The sequence below is a fragment of the Triturus cristatus genome, chromosome 4_1 (assembly GCF_964204655.1).
Source record: "Triturus cristatus chromosome 4_1, aTriCri1.1, whole genome shotgun sequence".
Classification (NCBI taxonomy): domain Eukaryota; kingdom Metazoa; phylum Chordata; class Amphibia; order Caudata; family Salamandridae; genus Triturus; species Triturus cristatus.
Genome location: NC_140585.1, coordinates 1,359,981,781 through 1,360,003,812, shown reverse-complemented (window position 1 = coordinate 1,360,003,812; position 22,032 = coordinate 1,359,981,781).

Sequence of the window (22,032 nt, the reverse complement as noted above, 5' to 3'; positions counted from 1 at the left end):
TTGCAGGCCCCGAGAGCAAAAATGGACCATGACCCCTCAAAAAGCTCGTTTTTTTTTTTTTGTTTTTTTTTTTGACTTTTGAATCTGGGAGCCTTGCTGGACGTGACGGTGGGTTAGGAGTCTCATGTGGTTTTTGAGACTTCTTGCAGTTTGCAGCTTGATTTGACTTTTGAGCCTGGGAACCTTTTTAGACGTTAAGGTGAGCTGGGAGTCTCAAATGGTTTTTCCGACTCCCCGCAGTCAGTAAGCACATTTCCAGGCTCTAGGCCTGCCAATTCAATGTTTGCAAGCGTTTTTGAAATACTTCCACATAGTGACTCTGGCCTACGTTAACAAGTATTTCACCTTTTCGCCGCACAGGAGTCTTCACTGAGAGATTTGACTGTCATGGCTCCGTGCAGTTTGCAGGCCTCGGGTGCAAAAATCAACACACTCACACAAGCTTGATGTGACTTTTGAGCCTGGGAACCTTTTGAGCCGTTAAGGTGAGCTTGGGAGTCTCATGCGGTTTTTCAGACTCCCCGTGGTCGGTAAGCAAGTTTCCAGGCTCTAGGGCTGCCAATACAGCTTTTGCCAGCGTTTATGAAATCCTGCCACCACCTGTGACTCTGGCCTCCATGAAAAAGCTTCATTTCACATTTTCGACGCCCAGGAGTCTTCACTGTGAGATTTGGAATCTCATTTTGGGTTTTTTAGTTGTTGCAGTTTGCAGGCCCCGAGAGCAAAAATGGACCATGACCCCTCAAAAAGCTCGTTTTTTTTTTTTTTTTTTTACTTTTGAACCTGGGAGCCTTGCTGGACGTGACGGTGGGCTTAGGAGTCTCATGTGGTTTTTGAGACTTCTTGCAGTTTGCAGCTTGATTTGACTTTTGAGCCTGGGAACCTTTTTAGACGTTAAGGTGAGCTGGGAGTCTCAAATGGTTTTTCGGACTCCCCGCAGTCAGTAAGCACGTTTCCAGGCTCTAGGCCTGCCAATTCAGTGTTTGCAAGCGTTTTTGAAATACTTCCACATAGTGACTCTGGCCTACATTAACAAGTATTTCACCTTTTCGCCGCACAGGAGTCTTCACTGAGAGATTTGACTGTCATGGCTCCGTGCAGTTTGCAGGCCTCGGGTGCAAAAATCAACACACTCACACAAGCTTGATGTGACTTTTGAGCCTGGGAACCTTTTGAGCCGTTAAGGTGAGCTTGGGAGTCTCATGCGGTTTTTCAGACTCCCCGTGGTCAGTAAACAAGTTTCCAGGCTCTAGGGCTGCCAATACAGCTTTTGCCAGCGTTCATGAAATCCTGCCACCAGCTGTGACTCTGGCCTCCATGAAAAAGCTTCATTTCACCTTTTCGACGCCCAGGAGTCTTCACTGTGAGATTTGGAATCTCATTTTGGGTTTTTTAGTTGCTGCAGTTTTGCAGGCCCCGAGAGCAAAAATGGACCATGACCCCTCAAAAAGCTCGTTTTTTTTTTTTTTGACTTTTGAACCGGGAGCCTTGCTGGACGTGACGGTGGGCTTAGGAGTCTCATGTGGTTTTTGAGACTTCTTGCAGTTTGCAGCTTGATTTGACTTTTGAGCCTGGGAACCTTTTTAGACGTTAAGGTGAGCTGGGAGTCTCAAATGGTTTTTCGGACTCCCCGCAGTCAGTAAGCACGTTTCCAGGCTCTAGGCCTGCCAATTCAGTGTTTGCAAGCGTTTTTGAAATACTTCCACATAGTGACTCTGGCCTACATTAACAAGTATTTCACCTTTTCGCCGCACAGGAGTCTTCACTGAGAGATTTGACTGTCATGGCTCCGTGCAGTTTGCAGGCCTCGGGTGCAAAAATCAACACACTCACACAAGCTTGATGTGACTTTTGAGCCTGGGAACCTTGAGCCGTTAAGGTGAGCTTGGGAGTCTCATGCGGTTTTTCAGACTCCCCGTGGTCAGTAAGCAAGTTTCCAGGCTCTAGGGCTGCCAATACAGCTTTTGCCTGCGTTTATGAAATCCTGCCACCAGCTGTGACTCTGGCCTCCATGAAAAAGCTTCATTTCACCTTTTCGACGCCCAGGAGTCTTCACGGTGAGATTTGGAATCTCATTTTTGGTTTTTTAGTTGCTGCAGTTTGCAGGCCCCGAGAGCAAAAATGGACCATGACCCCTCAAAAAGCTTGTTTTGTTTTTTTTTTTTTTTTTTTTACTTTTGAACCTGGGAGCCTTGCTGGACGTGACGGTGGGCTTAGGAGTCTCATGTGGTTTTTGAGACTTCTTGCAGTTTGCAGCTTGATTTGACTTTTGAGCCTGGGAACCTTTTTAGACGTTAAGTTGAGCTGGGAGTCTCAAATGGTTTTTCCGACTCCCCGCAGTCAGTAAGCACGTTTCCAGGCTCTAGGCATGCCAATTCAGTGTTTGCAAGCGTTTTTGAAATACTTCCACATAGTGACTCTGGCCTACATTAACAAGTATTTCACCTTTTCGCCGCACAGGAGTCTTCACTGAGAGATTTGACTGTCATGGCTCCGTGCAGTTTGCAGGCCTCGGGTGCAAAAATGAACACACTCACACAAGCTTGATGTGACTTTTGAGCCTGGGAACCTTGAGCCGTTTAAGGTGAGCTTGGGAGTCTCATGCGGTTTTTCAGACTCCCCGTGGTCAGTAAGCAAGTTTCCAGACTCTAGGGCTGCCAATACAGCTTTGCCAGCGTTTATGAAATCCTGCCACCAACTGTGACTCTGGCCTCCATGAAAAAGCTTCATTTCACCTTTTCGACGCCCAGGAGTCTTCACTGTGAGATTTGGACTCTCATTGTGATTTTTTTGGCTGCTGCAGTTTGCAGGCCCCGAGAGCAAAAATGGACCATGACCCCTCAAGAAGCTATTTTTTTTTTTTTTTTTTTTTTTACTTTTGAACCTGGGAGCCTTGCTAGACGTGAGGGTGATCTTAGGAGTCTCATGTGGTTTTTTAGACTCCTTGCAGTTTGCAGGTCTCGGATGCAAAAATCTACCCTGAACAAGCTAGAGTTAACTTTTGAGCCTGGGAGCTTTGCTAGACGTGAGGGTGAGCTTAGGAGTCTCATGTTGTTTTTGAGACTTCTTGCACTTTGCAGCTTGATTTGACTTTTGAGCCTGGGAACCTTTTTAGACGTTAACGTGAGCTTCGGAGTCTCATGCGGTTTTTCAGACTCCCGTTGGTCGTCAGCAAGCTTCCAGGTTCTAGCGCTTCCAAACGCTTTTGCCAGCGTTTATGAAATCCTGCCACCAACTGTGACTCTGGCCTCCATGAAAAAGCTTCATTTCACCTTTTCGACGCCCAGGAGTCTTCACTGTGAGATTTGGACTCTCATTGTGATTTTTTTGGCTGCTGCAGTTTGCAGGCCCCGAGAGCAAAAATGGACCATGACCGCTCAAAAAGCGAATTTTTTTTTTTTTTTTTTTTTTACTTTTGAACCTGGGAGCCTTGCTGGACGTGACGGTGGGCTTAGGAGTCTCATGTGGTTTTTGAGACTTCTTGCAGTTTGCAGCTTGATTTGACTTTTGAGCCTGGAAACCTTTTGAGACGTTAAGGTGAGCTTCGGAGTCTCATCCGGTTTTTCAGACTCCCGTTGGTTAGTAAGCAAGTTTCCAGGTTCTAGGGCTGCCAATACAGCTTTTTCCAGCGTTTATGAAATCCTGCCACCAACTGTGACTCTGGCCTCCATGAAAAAGCTTCATTTCACTTTTTCGACGCCCAGGAGTCTTCACTGTGAGATTTGGACTCACATTGTGATTTGTTTGACCGCTGCATTTTGCAGGACCCGGGGGCAAAAATGGACCATGACCCCTCAAGAAGCTATTTTTTTTTTTTTTTTTTTTTTTTACTTTTGAGCCTGGGAGCCTTGCTAGACGTGACGGTGAGCTTAGGAGTCTCATGTGGTTTTTTAGACTTCATGCAGTTTGCAGCTTGATTTGACTTTTGAGCCTGGGAACCTTTTTAAGGTGAGTTTGGGAGTCTCATGCGGTTTTTCAGACTCCCCGTGGTCAGTAAGCACGTTTCCAGGTTCTAGGGATGCCAATACAGCTTTTCCCAGCGTTTTTGAAATCCTGCCAACAGTGACTCTAGCCTAGGCTTCATATCACCTTTTCGACGCTCAGGATTCTTCACTGTGAGATTTGCAGTCTCATGAGTTTTTTTTTTCCTCCCTGCAGTTTGCAGGCATCACGGGCAAAAATAAACCATGATCTCTCACAAGCTTGTTTTACATGACGGTGAGCTTTAGTAGTCTCATGTGTGTTTTGAGGCCCCTTGCAGTTTGCAGGTCTCGGATGCAAAAACTCAACCCTGAACAAGCTTGATTTGACTTTTGAGCTTGGGAAACTTTTTAGACGTTAAGGTGAGCTTCGGAGTCTCATGCGGTTTTTCAGACTCCCGTTGGTCAGTAAGCAAGTTTCCAGGCTCTAGGCTGCCAATACAGCTTTTGCCAGCGTTTATGAAATCCTGCCACCAACTGTGAGTCTGGCCTCCATGAAAAAGCTTCATTTCACCTTTTCGACGCCCAGGAGTCTTCACTGTGAGATTTGGAATCTCATTTTGGGTTTTTTAGTTGCTGCAGTTTGCAGGCCCCGAGAGCAAAAATGGACCATGACCCCTCAAAAAGCTCGTTTTTTTTTTTTTTTTTTTTTTACTTTTGAACCTGGGAGCCTTGCTGGACTTGACGGTGGGCTGAGGAGTCTCATGTGGTTTTTGAGACTTCTTGCAGTTTGCAGCTTGATTTGACTTTTGAGCCTGGGAACCTTTTTAGACGTTAAGGTGAGCTGGGAGTCTCAAATGGTTTTTCGGACTCCCCGCAGTCAGTAAGCACGTTTCCAGGCTCTAGGCCTGCCAATTCAGTGTTTGCAAGCGTTTTTGAAATACTTCCACATAGTGACTCTGGCCTACATTAACAAGTATTTCACCTTTTCGCCGCACAGGAGTCTTCACTGAGAGATTTGACTGTCATGGCTCCGTGCAGTTTGCAGGCCTCGGGTGCAAAAATCAACACACTCACACAAGCTTGATGTGACTTTTGAGCCTGGGAACCTTTTGAGCCGTTAAGGTGAGCTTGGGAGTCTCATGCGGTTTTTCAGACTCCCCGTGGTCAGTAAGCAAGTTTCCAGGCTCTAGGGCTGCCAATACAGCTTTTGCCAGCGTTTATGAAATCCTGCCACCAACTGTGACTCTGGCCTCCATGAAAAAGCTTCATTTCACCTTTTCGACGCCCAGGAGTCTTCACTGTGAGATTTGGACTCTCATTGTGATTTTTTTGGCTGCTGCAGTTTGCAGGCCCCGAGAGCAAAAATGGACCATGACCGCTCAAAAAGCGAATTTTTTTTTTTTTTTTTTTTTTACTTTTGAACCTGGGAGCCTTGCTGGACGTGACGGTGGGCTTAGGAGTCTCATGTGGTTTTTGAGACTTCTTGCAGTTTGCAGCTTGATTTGACTTTTGAGCCTGGAAACCTTTTGAGACGTTTAAGGTGAGCTTCGGAGTCTCATCCGGTTTTTCAGACTCCCGTTGGTTAGTAAGCAAGTTTCCAGGTTCTAGGGCTTCCAATACAGCTTTTTCCAGCGTTTATGAAATCCTGCCACCAACTGTGACTCTGGCCTCCATGAAAAAGCTTCATTTCACTTTTTCGACGCCCAGGAGTCTTCACTGTGAGATTTGGACTCACATTGTGATTTGTTTGACCGCTGCATTTTGCAGGACCCGGGGGCAAAAATGGACCATGACCCCTCAAGAAGCTATTTTTTTTTTATTTTATTTTTTTTACTTTTGAGCCTGGGAGCCTTGCTAGACGTGACGGTGAGCTTAGGAGTCTCATGTGGTTTTTTAGACTTCATGCAGTTTGCAGCTTGATTTGACTTTTGAGCCTGGGAACCTTTTTAAGGTGAGTTTGGGAGTCTCATGCGGTTTTTCAGACTCCCCGTGGTCAGTAAGCACGTTTCCAGGTTCTAGGGATGCCAATACAGCTTTTCCCAGCGTTTTTGAAATCCTGCCAACAGTGACTCTAGCCTAGGCTTCATATCACCTTTTCGACGCTCAGGATTCTTCACTGTGAGATTTGCAGTCTCATGAGTTTTTTTTTTCCTCCCTGCAGTTTGCAGGCATCACGGGCAAAAATAAACCATGACCTCTCACAAGCTTGTTTTACATGACGGTGAGCTTTAGTAGTCTCATGTGTGTTTTGAGGCCCCTTGCAGTTTGCAGGTCTCGGATGCAAAAACTCAACCCTGAACAAGCTTGATTTGACTTTTGAGCTTGGGAAACTTTTTAGACGTTAAGGTAAGCTTCGGAGTCTCATGCGGTTTTTCAGACTCCCGTTGGTCAGTAAGCAAGTTTCCAGGCTCTAGGCTGCCAATACAGCTTTTGCCAGCGTTTATGAAATCCTGCCACCAACTGTGAGTCTGGCCTCCATGAAAAAGCTTCATTTCACCTTTTCGACGCCCAGGAGTCTTCACTGTGAGATTTGGAATCTCATTTTGGGTTTTTTAGTTGCTGCAGTTTGCAGGCCCCGAGAGCAAAAATGGACCATGACCCCTCAAAAAGCTCGTTTTTTTTTTTTGGTTTTTTTTTTTTACTTTAGAACCTGGGAGCCTTGCTGGACTTGACGGTGGGCTGAGGAGTCTCATGTGGTTTTTGAGACTTCTTGCAGTTTGCAGCTTGATTTGACTTTTGAGCCTGGGAACCTTTTTAGACGTTAAGGTGAGCTGGGAGTCTCAAATGGTTTTTCGGACTCCCCGCAGTCAGTAAGCACGTTTCCAGGCTCTAGGCCTGCCAATTCAGTGTTTGCAAGCGTTTTTGAAATACTTCCACATAGTGACTCTGGCCTACATTAACAAGTATTTCACCTTTTCGCCGCACAGGAGTCTTCACTGAGAGATTTGACTGTCATGGCTCCGTGCAGTTTGCAGGCCTCGGGTGCAAAAATCAACACACTCACACAAGCTTGATGTGACTTTTGAGCCTGGGAACCTTGAGCCGTTAAGGTGAGCTTGGGAGTCTCATGCGGTTTTTCAGACTCCCCGTGGTCAGTAAGCAAGTTTCCAGGCTCTAGGGCTGCCAATACAGCTTTTGCCAGCGTTTATGAAATCCTGCCACCAGCTGTGACTCTGGCCTCCATGAAAAAGCTTCATTTCACCTTTTCGACGCCCAGGAATCTTCACTGTGAGATTTGGAATCTCATTTTGGGTTTTTTAGTTGCTGCAGTTTGCAGGCCCCGAGAGCAAAAATGGACCATGACCCCTCAAAAAGCTCGTTTTTTTTTTTTTTTGACTTTTGAACCTGGGAGCCTTGCTGGACGTGACGGTGGGCTTAGGAGTCTCATGTGGTTTTTGAGACTTCTTGCAGTTTGCAGCTTGATTTGACTTTTGAGCCTTGGAACCTTTTTAGACGTTAAGGTGAGCTGGGAGTCTCAAATGGTTTTTCCGACTCCCCGCAGTCAGTAAGCACGTTTCCAGGCTCTAGGCCTGCCAATTCAGTGTTTGCAAGCGTTTTTGAAATACTTCCACATAGTGACTCTGGCCTACATTAACAAGTATTTCACCTTTTCGCCGCACAGGAGTCTTCACTGAGAGATTTGACTGTCATGGCTCCGTGCAGTTTGCAGGCCTCGGGTGCAAAAATCAACACACTCACAAGCTTGATTTGACTTTTGAGCCTGGGAACCTTTTTAGCCGTTAAGGTGAGCTTGGGATTCTCATGCGGTTTTTCAGACTCCCCGTGGTCAGTAAGCAAGTTTCCAGGCTCTAGGGCTGCCAATACAGCTTTTGCCAGCGTTTATGAAATCCTGCCTCCAGCTGTGACTCTGGCCTCCATGAAAAAGCTTCATTTCACCTTTTCGACGCCCAGGAGTCTTCACTGTGAGATTTGGAATCTCATTTTGGGTTTTTTAGTTGCTGCAGTTTGCAGGTCCCGAGAGCAAAAATGGACCATGACCGCTCAAAAAGCTAGTTTTTTTTTTTTTTTTTTTTTTTTTTTTTTTACTTTTGAACCTGGGAGCCTTGCTGGACGTGACGGTGGGCTTAGGAGTCTCATGTGGTTTTTGAGACTTCTTGCAGTTTGCAGCTTGATTTGACTTTTGAGCCTGGGAACCTTTTTAGACGTTAAGTTGAGCTGGGAGTCTCAAATGGTTTTTCCGACTCCCCGCAGTCAGTAAGCACGTTTCCAGGCTCTAGGCCTGCCAATTCAGTGTTTGCAAGCGTTTTTGAAATACTTCCACATGTAACTCTGGCCTACATTAACAAGTATTTCACCTTTTCGCCGCACAGGAGTCTTCACTGAGAGATTTGACTGTCATGGCTCCGTGCAGTTTGCAAGCCTCGGGTGCAAAAATCAACACACTCACACAAGCTTGATGTGACTTTTGAGCCTGGGAACCTTGAGCCGTTAAGGTGAGCTTGGGAGTCTCATGCGGTTTTTCAGACTCCCCGTGGTCAGTAAGCAAGTTTCCAGGCTCTAGGGCTGCCAATACAGCTTTGCCTGCGTTTATGAAATCCTGCCACCAACTGTGACTCTGGCCTCCATGAAAAAGCTTCATTTCACCTTTTCGACGCCCAGGAGTCTTCACTGTGAGATTTGGACTCTCATTGTGATTTTTTTGGCTGCTGCAGTTTGCAGGCCCCGAGAGCAAAAATGGACCATGACCCCTCAAGAAGCTATTTTTTTTTGTTTTTTTTTTTTTTACTTTTGAACCTGGAAGCCTTGCTAGACGTGAGGGTGATCTTAGGAGTCTCATGTGGTTATTTAGACTCCTTGCAGTTTGCAGGTCTCGGATGCAAAAATCTACCCTGAACAAGCTAGAGTTAACTTTTGAGCCTGGCAGCTTTGCTAGACGTGAGGGTGAGCTTAGGAGTCTCATGTGGTTTTTGAGACTTCTTGCACTTTGCAGCTTGATTTGACTTTTGAGCCTGGGAACCTTTTTAGACGTTAAGGTGAGCTTCGGAGTCTCATGCGGTTTTTCAGACTCCCGTTGGTCGTCAGCAAGTTTCCAGGATCTAGGGCTTCCAAACGCTTTTGCCAGCGTTTATGAAATCCTGCCACCAACTGTGAGTCTGGCCTCCATGAAAAAGCTTCATTTCACCTTTTCGACGCCCAGGAGTCTTCACTGTGAGATTTGGAATCTCATTTTGGGTTTTTTAGTTGCTGCAGTTTGCAGGCCCCGAGAGCAAAAATGGACCATGACCCCTCAAAAAGCTCGTTTTTTTTTTTTTTTTTTTTTTTTTTTACTTTTGAACCTGGGAGCCTTGCTGGACGTGACGGTGGGCTGAGGAGTCTCATGTGGTTTTTGAGACTTCTTGCAGTTTGCAGCTTGATTTGACTTTTGAGCCTGGGAACCTTTTTAGACGTTAAGGTGAGCTGGGAGTCTCAAATGGTTTTTCTGACTCCCCGCAGTCAGTAAGCACGTTTCCAGGCTCTAGGCCTGCCAATTCAGTGTTTGCAAGCGTTTTTGAAATACTTCCACATAGTGACTCTGGCCTACATTAACAAGTATTTCACCTTTTCGCCGCACAGGAGTCTTCACTGAGAGATTTGACTGTCATGGCTCCGTGCAGTTTGCAGGCCTCGGGTGCAAAAATCAACACACTCACACAAGCTTGATGTGACTTTTGAGCCTGGGAACCTTTTGAGCCGTTAAGGTGAGCTTGGGAGTCTCATGCGGTTTTTCAGACTCCCCGTGGTCAGTAAGCAAGTTTCCAGGCTCTAGGGCTGCCAATACAGCTTTTGCCAGCGTTTATGAAATCCTACCACCAGCTGTGACTCTGGCCTCCATGAAAAAGCTTCATTTCACCTTTTCGACGCCCAGGAGTCTTCACTGTGAGATATGGAATCTCATTTTGGGTTTTTTAGATGCTGCAGTTTGCAGGCCCCGAGAGCAAAAATGGACCATGACCCCTCAAAAAGCTCGTTTTTTTTTTTTTTTTTTTTTTTTTTGACTTTTGAACCTGGGAGCCTTGCTGGACGTGACGGTGGGCTTAGGAGTCTAATGTGGTTTTTGAGACTTCTTGCAGTTTGCAGCTTGATTTGACTTTTGAGCCTGGGAACCTTTTTAGACGTTAAGGTGAGCTGGGAGTCTCAAATGGTTTTTCCGACTCCCCGCAGTCAGTAAGCACGTTTCCAGGCTCTAGGCCTGCCAATTCAGTGTTTGCAAGCGTTTTTGAAATACTTCCACATAGTGACTCTGGCCTACATTAACAAGTATTTCACCTTTTCGCCGCACAGGAGTCTTCACTGAGAGATTTGACTGTCATGGCTCCGTGCAGTTTGCAGGCCTCGGGTGCAAAAATCAACACACTCACACAAGCTTGATGTGACTTTTGAGCCTGGGAACCTTGAGCCGTTAAGGTGAGCTTGGGAGTCTCATGCGGTTTTTCAGACTCCCCGTGGTCAGTAAGCAAGTTTCCAGGCTCTAGGGCTGCCAATACAGCTTTTGCCAGCGTTTATGAAATCCTGCCACCAGCTGTGACTCTGGCCTCCATGAAAAAGCTTCATTTCACCTTTTCGACGCCCAGGAATCTTCACTGTGAGATTTGGAATCTCATTTTGGGTTTTTTAGTTGCTGCAGTTTGCAGGCCCCGAGAGCAAAAATGGACCATGACCCCTCAAAAAGCTCGTTTTTTTTTTTTTTTGACTTTTGAACCTGGGAGCCTTGCTGGACGTGACGGTGGGCTTAGGAGTCTCATGTGGTTTTTGAGACTTCTTGCAGTTTGCAGCTTGATTTGACTTTTGAGCCTTGGAACCTTTTTAGACGTTAAGGTGAGCTGGGAGTCTCAAATGGTTTTTCCGACTCCCCGCAGTCAGTAAGCACGTTTCCAGGCTCTAGGCCTGCCAATTCAGTGTTTGCAAGCGTTTTTGAAATACTTCCACATAGTGACTCTGGCCTACATTAACAAGTATTTCACCTTTTCGCCGCATAGGAGTCTTCACTGAGAGATTTGACTGTCATGGCTCCGTGCAGTTTGCAGGCCTCGGGTGCAAAAATCAACACACTCACAAGCTTGATTTGACTTTTGAGCCTGGGAACCTTTTTAGCCGTTAAGGTGAGCTTGGGATTCTCATGCGGTTTTTCAGACTCCCCGTGGTCAGTAAGCAAGTTTCCAGGCTCTAGGGCTGCCAATACAGCTTTTGCCAGCGTTTATGAAATCCTGCCTCCAGCTGTGACTCTGGCCTCCATGAAAAAGCTTCATTTCACCTTTTCGACGCCCAGGAGTCTTCACTGTGAGATTTGGAATCTCATTTTGGGTTTTTTAGTTGCTGCAGTTTGCAGGTCCCGAGAGCAAAAATGGACCATGACCGCTCAAAAAGCTAGTTTTTTTTTTTTTTTTTTTTTTTACTTTTGAACCTGGGAGCCTTGCTGGACGTGACGGTGGGCTTAGGAGTCTCATGTGGTTTTTGAGACTTCTTGCAGTTTGCAGCTTGATTTGACTTTTGAGCCTGGGAACCTTTTTAGACGTTAAGTTGAGCTGGGAGTCTCAAATGGTTTTTCCGACTCCCCGCAGTCAGTAAGCACGTTTCCAGGCTCTAGGCCTGCCAATTCAGTGTTTGCAAGCGTTTTTGAAATACTTCCACATAGTGACTCTGGCCTACATTAACAAGTATTTCACCTTTTCGCCGCACAGGAGTCTTCACTGAGAGATTTGACTGTCATGGCTCCGTGCATTTTGCAGGCCTCGGGTGCAAAAATCAACACACTCACACAAGCTTGATGTAACTTTTGAGCCTGGGAACCTTTTGAGCCGTTAAGGTGAGCTTGGGAGTCTCATGCGGTTTTTCAGACTCCCCGTGGTCGGTAAGCAAGTTTCCAGGTTCTAGGGCTGCCAATACAGCTTTTTCCAGCGTTTATGAAATCCTGCCACCAACTGTGACTCTGGCCTCCATGAAAAAGCTTCATTTCACTTTTTCGACGCCCAGGAGTCTTCACTGTGAGATTTGGACTCACATTGTGATTTGTTTGACCGCTGCATTTTGCAGGACCCGGGGGCAAAAATGGACCATGACCCCTCAAGAAGCTATTTTTTTTTTTTTTTTTTTTTTTACTTTTGAGCCTGGGAGCCTTGCTAGACGTGACGGTGAGCTTAGGAGTCTCATGTGGTTTTTTAGACTTCATGCAGTTTGCAGCTTGATTTGACTTTTGAGCCTGGGAACCTTTTTAAGGTGAGTTTGGGAGTCTCATGCGGTTTTTCAGACTCCCCGTGGTCAGTAAGCACGTTTCCAGGTTCTAGGGATGCCAATACAGCTTTTCCCAGCGTTTTTGAAATCCTGCCAACAGTGACTCTAGCCTAGGCTTCATATCACCTTTTCGACGCTCAGGATTCTTCACTGTCTGATTTGCAGTCTCATGAGTTTTTTTTTTCCTCCCTGCAGTTTGCAGGCATCACGGGCAAAAATAAACCATGACCTCTCACAAGCTTGTTTTACATGACGGTGAGCTTTAGTAGTCTCATGTGTGTTTTGAGGCCCCTTGCAGTTTGCAGGTCTCGGATGCAAAAACTCAACCCTGAACAAGCTTGATTTGACTTTTGAGCTTGGGAAACTTTTTAGACGTTAAGGTGAGCTTCGGAGTCTCATGCGGTTTTTCAGACTCCCGTTGGTCAGTAAGCAAGTTTCCAGGCTCTAGGCTGCCAATACAGCTTTTGCCAGCGTTTATGAAATCCTGCCACCAACTGTGAGTCTGGCCTCCATGAAAAAGCTTCATTTCACCTTTTCGACGCCCAGGAGTCTTCACTGTGAGATTTGGAATCTCATTTTGGGTTTTTTAGTTGCTGCAGTTTGCAGGCCCCGAGAGCAAAAATGGACCAAGACCCCTCAAAAAGCTCGTTTTTTTTTTTTTTTTTTTTTTTTTTTACTTTTGAACCTGGGAGCCTTGCTGGACTTGACGGTGGGCTGAGGAGTCTCATGTGGTTTTTGAGACTTCTTGCAGTTTGCAGCTTGATTTGACTTTTGAGCCTGGGAACCTTTTTAGACGTTAAGGTGAGCTGGGAGTCTCAAATGGTTTTTCGGACTCCCCGCAGTCAGTAAGCACGTTTCCAGGCTCTAGGCCTGCCAATTCAGTGTTTGCAAGCGTTTTTGAAATACTTCCACATAGTGACTCTGGCCTACATTAACAAGTATTTCACCTTTTCGCCGCACAGGAGTCTTCACTGAGAGATTTGACTGTCATGGCTCCGTGCAGTTTGCAGGCCTCGGGTGCAAAAATCAACACACTCACACAAGCTTGATGTGACTTTTGAGCCTGGGAACCTTTTGAGCCGTTAAGGTGAGCTTGGGAGTCTCATGCGGTTTTTCAGACTCCCCGTGGTCAGTAAGCAAGTTTCCAGGCTCTAGGGCTGCCAATACAGCTTTTGCCAGCGTTTATGAAATCCTGCCACCAACTGTGACTCTGGCCTCCATGAAAAAGCTTCATTTCACCTTTTCGACGCCCAGGAGTCTTCACTGTGAGATTTGGACTCTCATTGTGATTTTTTTGGCTGCTGCAGTTTGCAGGCCCCGAGAGCAAAAATGGACCATGACCGCTCAAAAAGCGAATTTTTTTTTTTTTTTTTTTTTTACTTTTGAACCTGGGAGCCTTGCTGGACGTGACGGTGGGCTTAGGAGTCTCATGTGGTTTTTGAGACTTCTTGCAGTTTGCAGCTTGATTTGACTTTTGAGCCTGGAAACCTTTTGAGACGTTTAAGGTGAGCTTCGGAGTCTCATCCGGTTTTTCAGACTCCCGTTGGTTAGTAAGCAAGTTTCCAGGTTCTAGGGCTTCCAATACAGCTTTTTCCAGCGTTTATGAAATCCTGCCACCAACTGTGACTCTGGCCTCCATGAAAAAGCTTCATTTCACTTTTTCGACGCCCAGGAGTCTTCACTGTGAGATTTGGACTCACATTGTGATTTGTTTGACCGCTGCATTTTGCAGGACCCGGGGGCAAAAATGGACCATGACCCCTCAAGAAGCTATTTTTTTTTTTTTTTTTTTTTTTACTTTTGAGCCTGGGAGCCTTGCTAGACGTGACGGTGAGCTTAGGAGTCTCATGTGGTTTTTTAGACTTCATGCAGTTTGCAGCTTGATTTGACTTTTGAGCCTGGGAACCTTTTTAAGGTGAGTTTGGGAGTCTCATGCGGTTTTTCAGACTCCCCGTGGTCAGTAAGCACGTTTCCAGGTTCTAGGGATGCCAATACAGCTTTTCCCAGCGTTTTTGAAATCCTGCCAACAGTGACTCTAGCCTAGGCTTCATATCACCTTTTCGACGCTCAGGATTCTTCACTGTGAGATTTGCAGTCTCATGAGTTTTTTTTTTCCTCCCTGCAGTTTGCAGGCATCACGGGCAAAAATAAACCATGACCTCTCACAAGCTTGTTTTACATGACGGTGAGCTTTAGTAGTCTCATGTGTGTTTTGAGGCCCCTTGCAGTTTGCAGGTCTCGGATGCAAAAACTCAACCCTGAACAAGCTTGATTTGACTTTTGAGCTTGGGAAACTTTTTAGACGTTAAGGTGAGCTTCGGAGTCTCATGCGGTTTTTCAGACTCCCGTTGGTCAGTAAGCAAGTTTCCAGGCTCTAGGCTGCCAATACAGCTTTTGCCAGCGTTTATGAAATCCTGCCACCAACTGTGAGTCTGGCCTCCATGAAAAAGCTTCATTTCACCTTTTCGACGCCCAGGAGTCTTCACTGTGAGATTTGGAATCTCATTTTGGGTTTTTTAGTTGCTGCAGTTTGCAGGCCCCGAGAGCAAAAATGGACCAAGACCCCTCAAAAAGCTCGTTTTTTTTTTTTTTTTTTTTTTTTTTTACTTTTGAACCTGGGAGCCTTGCTGGACTTGACGGTGGGCTGAGGAGTCTCATGTGGTTTTTGAGACTTCTTGCAGTTTGCAGCTTGATTTGACTTTTGAGCCTGGGAACCTTTTTAGACGTTAAGGTGAGCTGGGAGTCTCAAATGGTTTTTCGGACTCCCCGCAGTCAGTAAGCACGTTTCCAGGCTCTAGGCCTGCCAATTCAGTGTTTGCAAGCGTTTTTGAAATACTTCCACATAGTGACTCTGGCCTACATTAACAAGTATTTCACCTTTTCGCCGCACAGGAGTCTTCACTGAGAGATTTGACTGTCATGGCTCCGTGCAGTTTGCAGGCCTCGGGTGCAAAAATCAACACACTCACACAAGCTTGATGTGACTTTTGAGCCTGGGAACCTTTTGAGCCGTTAAGGTGAGCTTGGGAGTCTCATGCGGTTTTTCAGACTCCCCGTGGTCAGTAAGCAAGTTTCCAGGCTCTAGGGCTGCCAATACAGCTTTTGCCAGCGTTTATGAAATCCTGCCACCAACTGTGACTCTGGCCTCCATGAAAAAGCTTCATTTCACCTTTTCGACGCCCAGGAGTCTTCACTGTGAGATTTGGACTCTCATTGTGATTTTTTTGGCTGCTGCAGTTTGCAGGCCCCGAGAGCAAAAATGGACCATGACCGCTCAAAAAGCGAATTTTTTTTTTTTTTTTTTTTTTACTTTTGAACCTGGGAGCCTTGCTGGACGTGACGGTGGGCTTAGGAGTCTCATGTGGTTTTTGAGACTTCTTGCAGTTTGCAGCTTGATTTGACTTTTGAGCCTGGAAACCTTTTGAGACGTTTAAGGTGAGCTTCGGAGTCTCATCCGGTTTTTCAGACTCCCGTTGGTTAGTAAGCAAGTTTCCAGGTTCTAGGGCTTCCAATACAGCTTTTTCCAGCGTTTATGAAATCCTGCCACCAACTGTGACTCTGGCCTCCATGAAAAAGCTTCATTTCACTTTTTCGACGCCCAGGAGTCTTCACTGTGAGATTTGGACTCACATTGTGATTTGTTTGACCGCTGCATTTTGCAGGACCCGGGGGCAAAAATGGACCATGACCCCTCAAGAAGCTATTTTTTTTTTTATTTTTATTTTTTTACTTTTGAGCCTGGGAGCCTTGCTAGACGTGACGGTGAGCTTAGGAGTCTCATGTGGTTTTTTAGACTTCATGCAGTTTGCAGCTTGATTTGACTTTTGAGCCTGGGAACCTTTTTAAGGTGAGTTTGGGAGTCTCATGCGGTTTTTCAGACTCCCCGAGGTCAGTAAGCACGTTTCCAGGTTCTAGGGATGCCAATACAGCTTTTCCCAGCGTTTTTGAAATCCTGCCAACAGTGACTCTAGCCTAGGCTTCATATCACCTTTTCGACGCTCAGGATTCTTCACTGTGAGATTTGCAGTCTCATGAGTTTTTTTTTTCCTCCCTGCAGTTTGCAGGCATCACGGGCAAAAATAAACCATGACCTCTCACAAGCTTGTTTTACATGACGGTGAGCTTTAGTAGTCTCATGTGTGTTTTGAGGCCCCTTGCAGTTTGCAGGTCTCGGATGCAAAAACTCAACCCTGAACAAGCTTGATTTGACTTTTGAGCTTGGGAAACTTTTTAGACGTTAAGGTAAGCTTCGGAGTCTCATGCGGTTTTTCAGACTCCCGTTGGTCAGTAAGCAAGTTTCCAGGCTCTAGGCTGCCAATACAGCTTTTGCCAGCGTTTATGAAATCCTGCCACCAACTGTGAGTCTGGCCTCCATGAAAAAGCTTCATTTCACCTTTTCGACGCCCAGGAGTCTTCACTGTGAGATTTGGAATCTCATTTTGGGTTTTTTAGTTGCTGCAGTTTGCAGGCCCCGAGAGCAAAAATGGACCATGACCCCTCAAAAAGCTCGTTTTTTTTTTTTGTTTTTTTTTTTTTACTTTTGAACCTGGGAGCCTTGCTGGACTTGACGGTGGGCTGAGGAGTCTCATGTGGTTTTTGAGACTTCTTGCAGTTTGCAGCTTGATTTGACTTTTGAGCCTGGGAACCTTTTTAGACGTTAAGGTGAGCTGGGAGTCTCAAATGGTTTTTCGGACTCCCCGCAGTCAGTAAGCACGTTTCCAGGCTCTAGGCCTGCCAATTCAGTGTTTGCAAGAGTTTTTGAAATACTTCCACATAGTGACTCTGGCCTACATTAACAAGTATTTCACCTTTTCGCCGCACAGGAGTCTTCACTGAGAGATTTGACTGTCATGGCTCCGTGCAGTTTGCAGGCCTCGGGTGCAAAAATCAACACACTCACACAAGCTTGATGTGACTTTTGAGCCTGGGAACCTTTTGAGCCGTTAAGGTGAGCTTGGGAGTCTCATGCGGTTTTTCAGACTCCCCGTGGTCAGTAAGCAAGTTTCCAGGCTCTAGGGCTGCCAATACAGCTTTTGCCTGCGTTTATGAAATCCTGCCACCAGCTGTGACTCTGGCCTCCATGAAAAAGCTTCATTTCACCTTTTCGACGCCCAGGAGTCTTCACTGTGAGATTTGGAATCTCATTTTGGGTTTTTTAGTTGCTGCAGTTTGCAGGCCCCGAGAGCAAAAATGGACCATGACCCCTCAAAAAGCTGGTTTTTCTTTTTTTTGACTTTTGAACCTTGGAGCCTTGCTGGACGTGACGGTGGGCTTAGGAGTCTCATGTGGTTTTTGAGACTTCTTGCAGTTTGCAGCTTGATTTGACTTTTGAGCCTGGGAACCTTTTTAGACGTTAAGGTGAGCTGGGAGTCTCAAATGGTTTTTCCGACTCCCCGCAGTCAGTAAGCACGTTTCCAGGCTCTAGGCCTGCCAATTCAGTGTTTGCAAGCGTTTTTGAAATACTTCCACATAGTGACTCTGGCCTACATTAACAAGTATTTCACCTTTTCGCCGCACAGGAGTCTTCACTGAGAGATTTGACTGTCATGGCTCCGTGCAGTTTGCAGGCCTCGGGTGCAAAAATCAACACACTCACACAAGCTTGATGTGACTTTTGAGCCTGGGAACCTTGAGCCGTTAAGGTGAGCTTGGGAGTCTCATGCGGTTTTTCAGACTCCCCGTGGTCAGTAAGCAAGTTTCCAGGCTCTAGGGCTGCCAATACAGCTTTTGCCAGCGTTTATGAAATCCTGCCACCAGCTGTGACTCTGGCCTCCATGAAAAAGCTTCATTTCACCTTTTCGACGCCCAGGAATCTTCACTGTGAGATTTGGAATCTCATTTTGGGTTTTTTAGTTGCTGCAGTTTGCAGGCCCCGAGAGCAAAAATGGACCATGACCCCTCAAAAAGCTCGTTTTTTTTTTTTTTTGACTTTTGAACCTGGGAGCCTTGCTGGACGTGACGGTGGGCTTAGGAGTCTCATGTGGTTTTTGAGACTTCTTGCAGTTTGCAGCTTGATTTGACTTTTGAGCCTTGGAACCTTTTTAGACGTTAAGGTGAGCTGGGAGTCTCAAATGGTTTTTCCGACTCCCCGCAGTCAGTAAGCACGTTTCCAGGCTCTAGGCCTGCCAATTCAGTGTTTGCAAGCGTTTTTTAAATACTTCCACATAGTGACTCTGGCCTACATTAACAAGTATTTCACCTTTTCGCCGCACAGGAGTCTTCACTGAGAGATTTGACTGTCATGGCTCCGTGCAGTTTGCAGGCCTCGGGTGCAAAAATCAACACACTCACAAGCTTGATTTGACTTTTGAGCCTGGGAACCTTTTTAGCCGTTAAGGTGAGCTTGGGATTCTCATGCGGTTTTTCAGACTCCCCGTGGTCAGTAAGCAAGTTTCCAGGCTCTAGGGCTGCCAATACAGCTTTTGCCAGCGTTTATGAAATCCTGCCTCCAGCTGTGACTCTGGCCTCCATGAAAAAGCTTCATTTCACCTTTTCGACGCCCAGGAGTCTTCACTGTGAGATTTGGAATCTCATTTTGGGTTTTTTAGTTGCTGCAGTTTGCAGGTCCCGAGAGCAAAAATGGACCATGACCGCTCAAAAAGCTAGTTTTTTTTTTTTTTTTTTTTTTACTTTTGAACCTGGGAGCCTTGCTGGACGTGACGGTGGGCTTAGGAGTCTCATGTGGTTTTTGAGACTTCTTGCAGTTTGCAGCTTGATTTGACTTTTGAGCCTGGGAACCTTTTTAGACGTTAAGTTGAGCTGGGAGTCTCAAATGGTTTTTCCGACTCCCCGCAGTCAGTAAGCACGTTTCCAGGCTCTAGGCCTGCCAATTCAGTGTTTGCAAGCGTTTTTGAAATACTTCCACATGTAACTCTGGCCTACATTAACAAGTATTTCACCTTTTCGCCGCACAGGAGTCTTCACTGAGAGATTTGACTGTCATGGCTCCGTGCAGTTTGCAAGCCTCGGGTGCAAAAATCAACACACTCACACAAGCTTGATGTGACTTTTGAGCCTGGGAACCTTGAGCCGTTAAGGTGAGCTTGGGAGTCTCATGCGGTTTTTCAGACTCCCCGTGGTCAGTAAGCAAGTTTCCAGGCTCTAGGGCTGCCAATACAGCTTTGCCTGCGTTTATGAAATCCTGCCACCAACTGTGACTCTGGCCTCCATGAAAAAGCTTCATTTCACCTTTTCGACGCCCAGGAGTCTTCACTGTGAGATTTGGACTCTCATTGTGATTTTTTTGGCTGCTGCAGTTTGCAGGCCCCGAGAGCAAAAATGGACCATGACCCCTCAAGAAGCTATTTTTTTTTTTTTTTTTTTTTTTTACTTTTGAACCTGGAAGCCTTGCTAGACGTGAGGGTGATCTTAGGAGTCTCATGTGGTTTTTTAGACTCCTTGCAGTTTGCAGGTCTCGGATGCAAAAATCTACCCTGAACAAGCTAGAGTTAACTTTTGAGCCTGGCAGCTTTGCTAGACGTGAGGGTGAGCTTAGGAGTCTCATGTGGTTTTTGAGACTTCTTGCACTTTGCAGCTTGATTTGACTTTTGAGCCTGGGAACCTTTTTAGACGTTAAGGTGAGCTTCGGAGTCTCATGCGGTTTTTCAGACTCCCGTTGGTCGTCAGCAAGTTTCCAGGATCTAGGGCTTCCAAACGCTTTTGCCAGCGTTTATGAAATCCTGCCACCAACTGTGAGTCTGGCCTCCATGAAAAAGCTTCATTTCACCTTTTCGACGCCCAGGAGTCTTCACTGTGAGATTTGGAATCTCATTTTGGGTTTTTTAGTTGCTGCAGTTTGCAGGCCCCGAGAGCAAAAATGGACCATGACCCCTCAAAAAGCTCGTTTTTTTTTTTTTTTTTTTTTTTTTTTTACTTTTGAACCTGGGAGCCTTGCTGGACGTGACGGTGGGCTGAGGAGTCTCATGTGGTTTTTGAGACTTCTTGCAGTTTGCAGCTTGATTTGACTTTTGAGCCTGGGAACCTTTTTAGACGTTAAGGTGAGCTGGGAGTCTCAAATGGTTTTTCTGACTCCCCGCAGTCAGTAAGCACGTTTCCAGGCTCTAGGCCTGCCAATTCAGTGTTTGCAAGCGTTTTTGAAATACTTCCACATAGTGACTCTGGCCTACATTAACAAGTATTTCACCTTTTCGCCGCACAGGAGTCTTCACTGAGAGATTTGACTGTCATGGCTCCGTGCAGTTTGCAGGCCTCGGGTGCAAAAATCAACACACTCACACAAGCTTGATGTGACTTTTGAGCCTGGGAACCTTTTGAGCCGTTAAGGTGAGCTTGGGAGTCTCATGCGGTTTTTCAGACTCCCCGTGGTCAGTAAGCAAGTTTCCAGGCTCTAGGGCTGCCAATACAGCTTTTGCCAGCGTTTATGAAATCCTACCACCAGCTGTGACTCTGGCCTCCATGAAAAAGCTTCATTTCACCTTTTCGACGCCCAGGAGTCTTCACTGTGAGATATGGAATCTCATTTTGGGTTTTTTAGATGCTGCAGTTTGCAGGCCCCGAGAGCAAAAATGGACCATGACCCCTCAAAAAGCTCGTTTTTTTTTTTTTTTTTTTTTTTTTTGACTTTTGAACCTGGGAGCCTTGCTGGACGTGACGGTGGGCTTAGGAGTCTAATGTGGTTTTTGAGACTTCTTGCAGTTTGCAGCTTGATTTGACTTTTGAGCCTGGGAACCTTTTTAGACGTTAAGGTGAGCTGGGAGTCTCAAATGGTTTTTCCGACTCCCCGCAGTCAGTAAGCACGTTTCCAGGCTCTAGGCCTGCCAATTCAGTGTTTGCAAGCGTTTTTGAAATACTTCCACATAGTGACTCTGGCCTACATTAACAAGTATTTCACCTTTTCGCCGCACAGGAGTCTTCACTGAGAGATTTGACTGTCATGGCTCCGTGCAGTTTGCAGGCCTCGGGTGCAAAAATCAACACACTCACACAAGCTTGATGTGACTTTTGAGCCTGGGAACCTTGAGCCGTTAAGGTGAGCTTGGGAGTCTCATGCGGTTTTTCAGACTCCCCGTGGTCAGTAAGCAAGTTTCCAGGCTCTAGGGCTGCCAATACAGCTTTTGCCAGCGTTTATGAAATCCTGCCTCCAGCTGTGACTCTGGCCTACATGAAAAAGCTTCATTTCACCTTTTCGACGCCCAGGAGTCTTCACTGTGAGATTTGGAATCTCATTTTGGGTTTTTTAGTTGCTGCAGTTTGCAGGTCCCGAGAGCAAATATGGACCATGACCGCTCAAAAAGCTAGTTTTTTTTTTTTTTTTTTTTTTTTACTTTTGAACCTGGGAGCCTTGCTGGACATGACGGTGGGCTTAGGAGTCTCATGTGGTTTTTGAGACTTCTTGCAGTTTGCAGCTTGATTTGACTTTTGAGCCTGGGAACCTTTTTAGACGTTAAGTTGAGCTGGGAGTCTCAAATGGTTTTTCCGACTCCCCGCAGTCAGTAAGCACGTTTCCAGGCTCTAGGCCTGCCAATTCAGTGTTTGCAAGCGTTTTTGAAATACTTCCACATGTAACTCTGGCCTACATTAACAAGTATTTCACCTTTTCGCCGCACAGGAGTCTTCACTGAGAGATTTGACTGTCATGGCTCCGTGCAGTTTGCAAGCCTCGGGTGCAAAAATCAACACACTCACACAAGCTTGATGTGACTTTTGAGCCTGGGAACCTTGAGCCGTTAAGGTGAGCTTGGGAGTCTCATGCGGTTTTTCAGACTCCCCGTGGTCAGTAAGCAAGTTTCCAGGCTCTAGGGCTGCCAATACAGCTTTGCCTGCGTTTATGAAGTCCTGCCACCAACTGTGACTCTGGCCTCCATGAAAAAGCTTCATTTCACCTTTTCGACGCCCAGGAGTCTTCACTGTGAGATTTGGA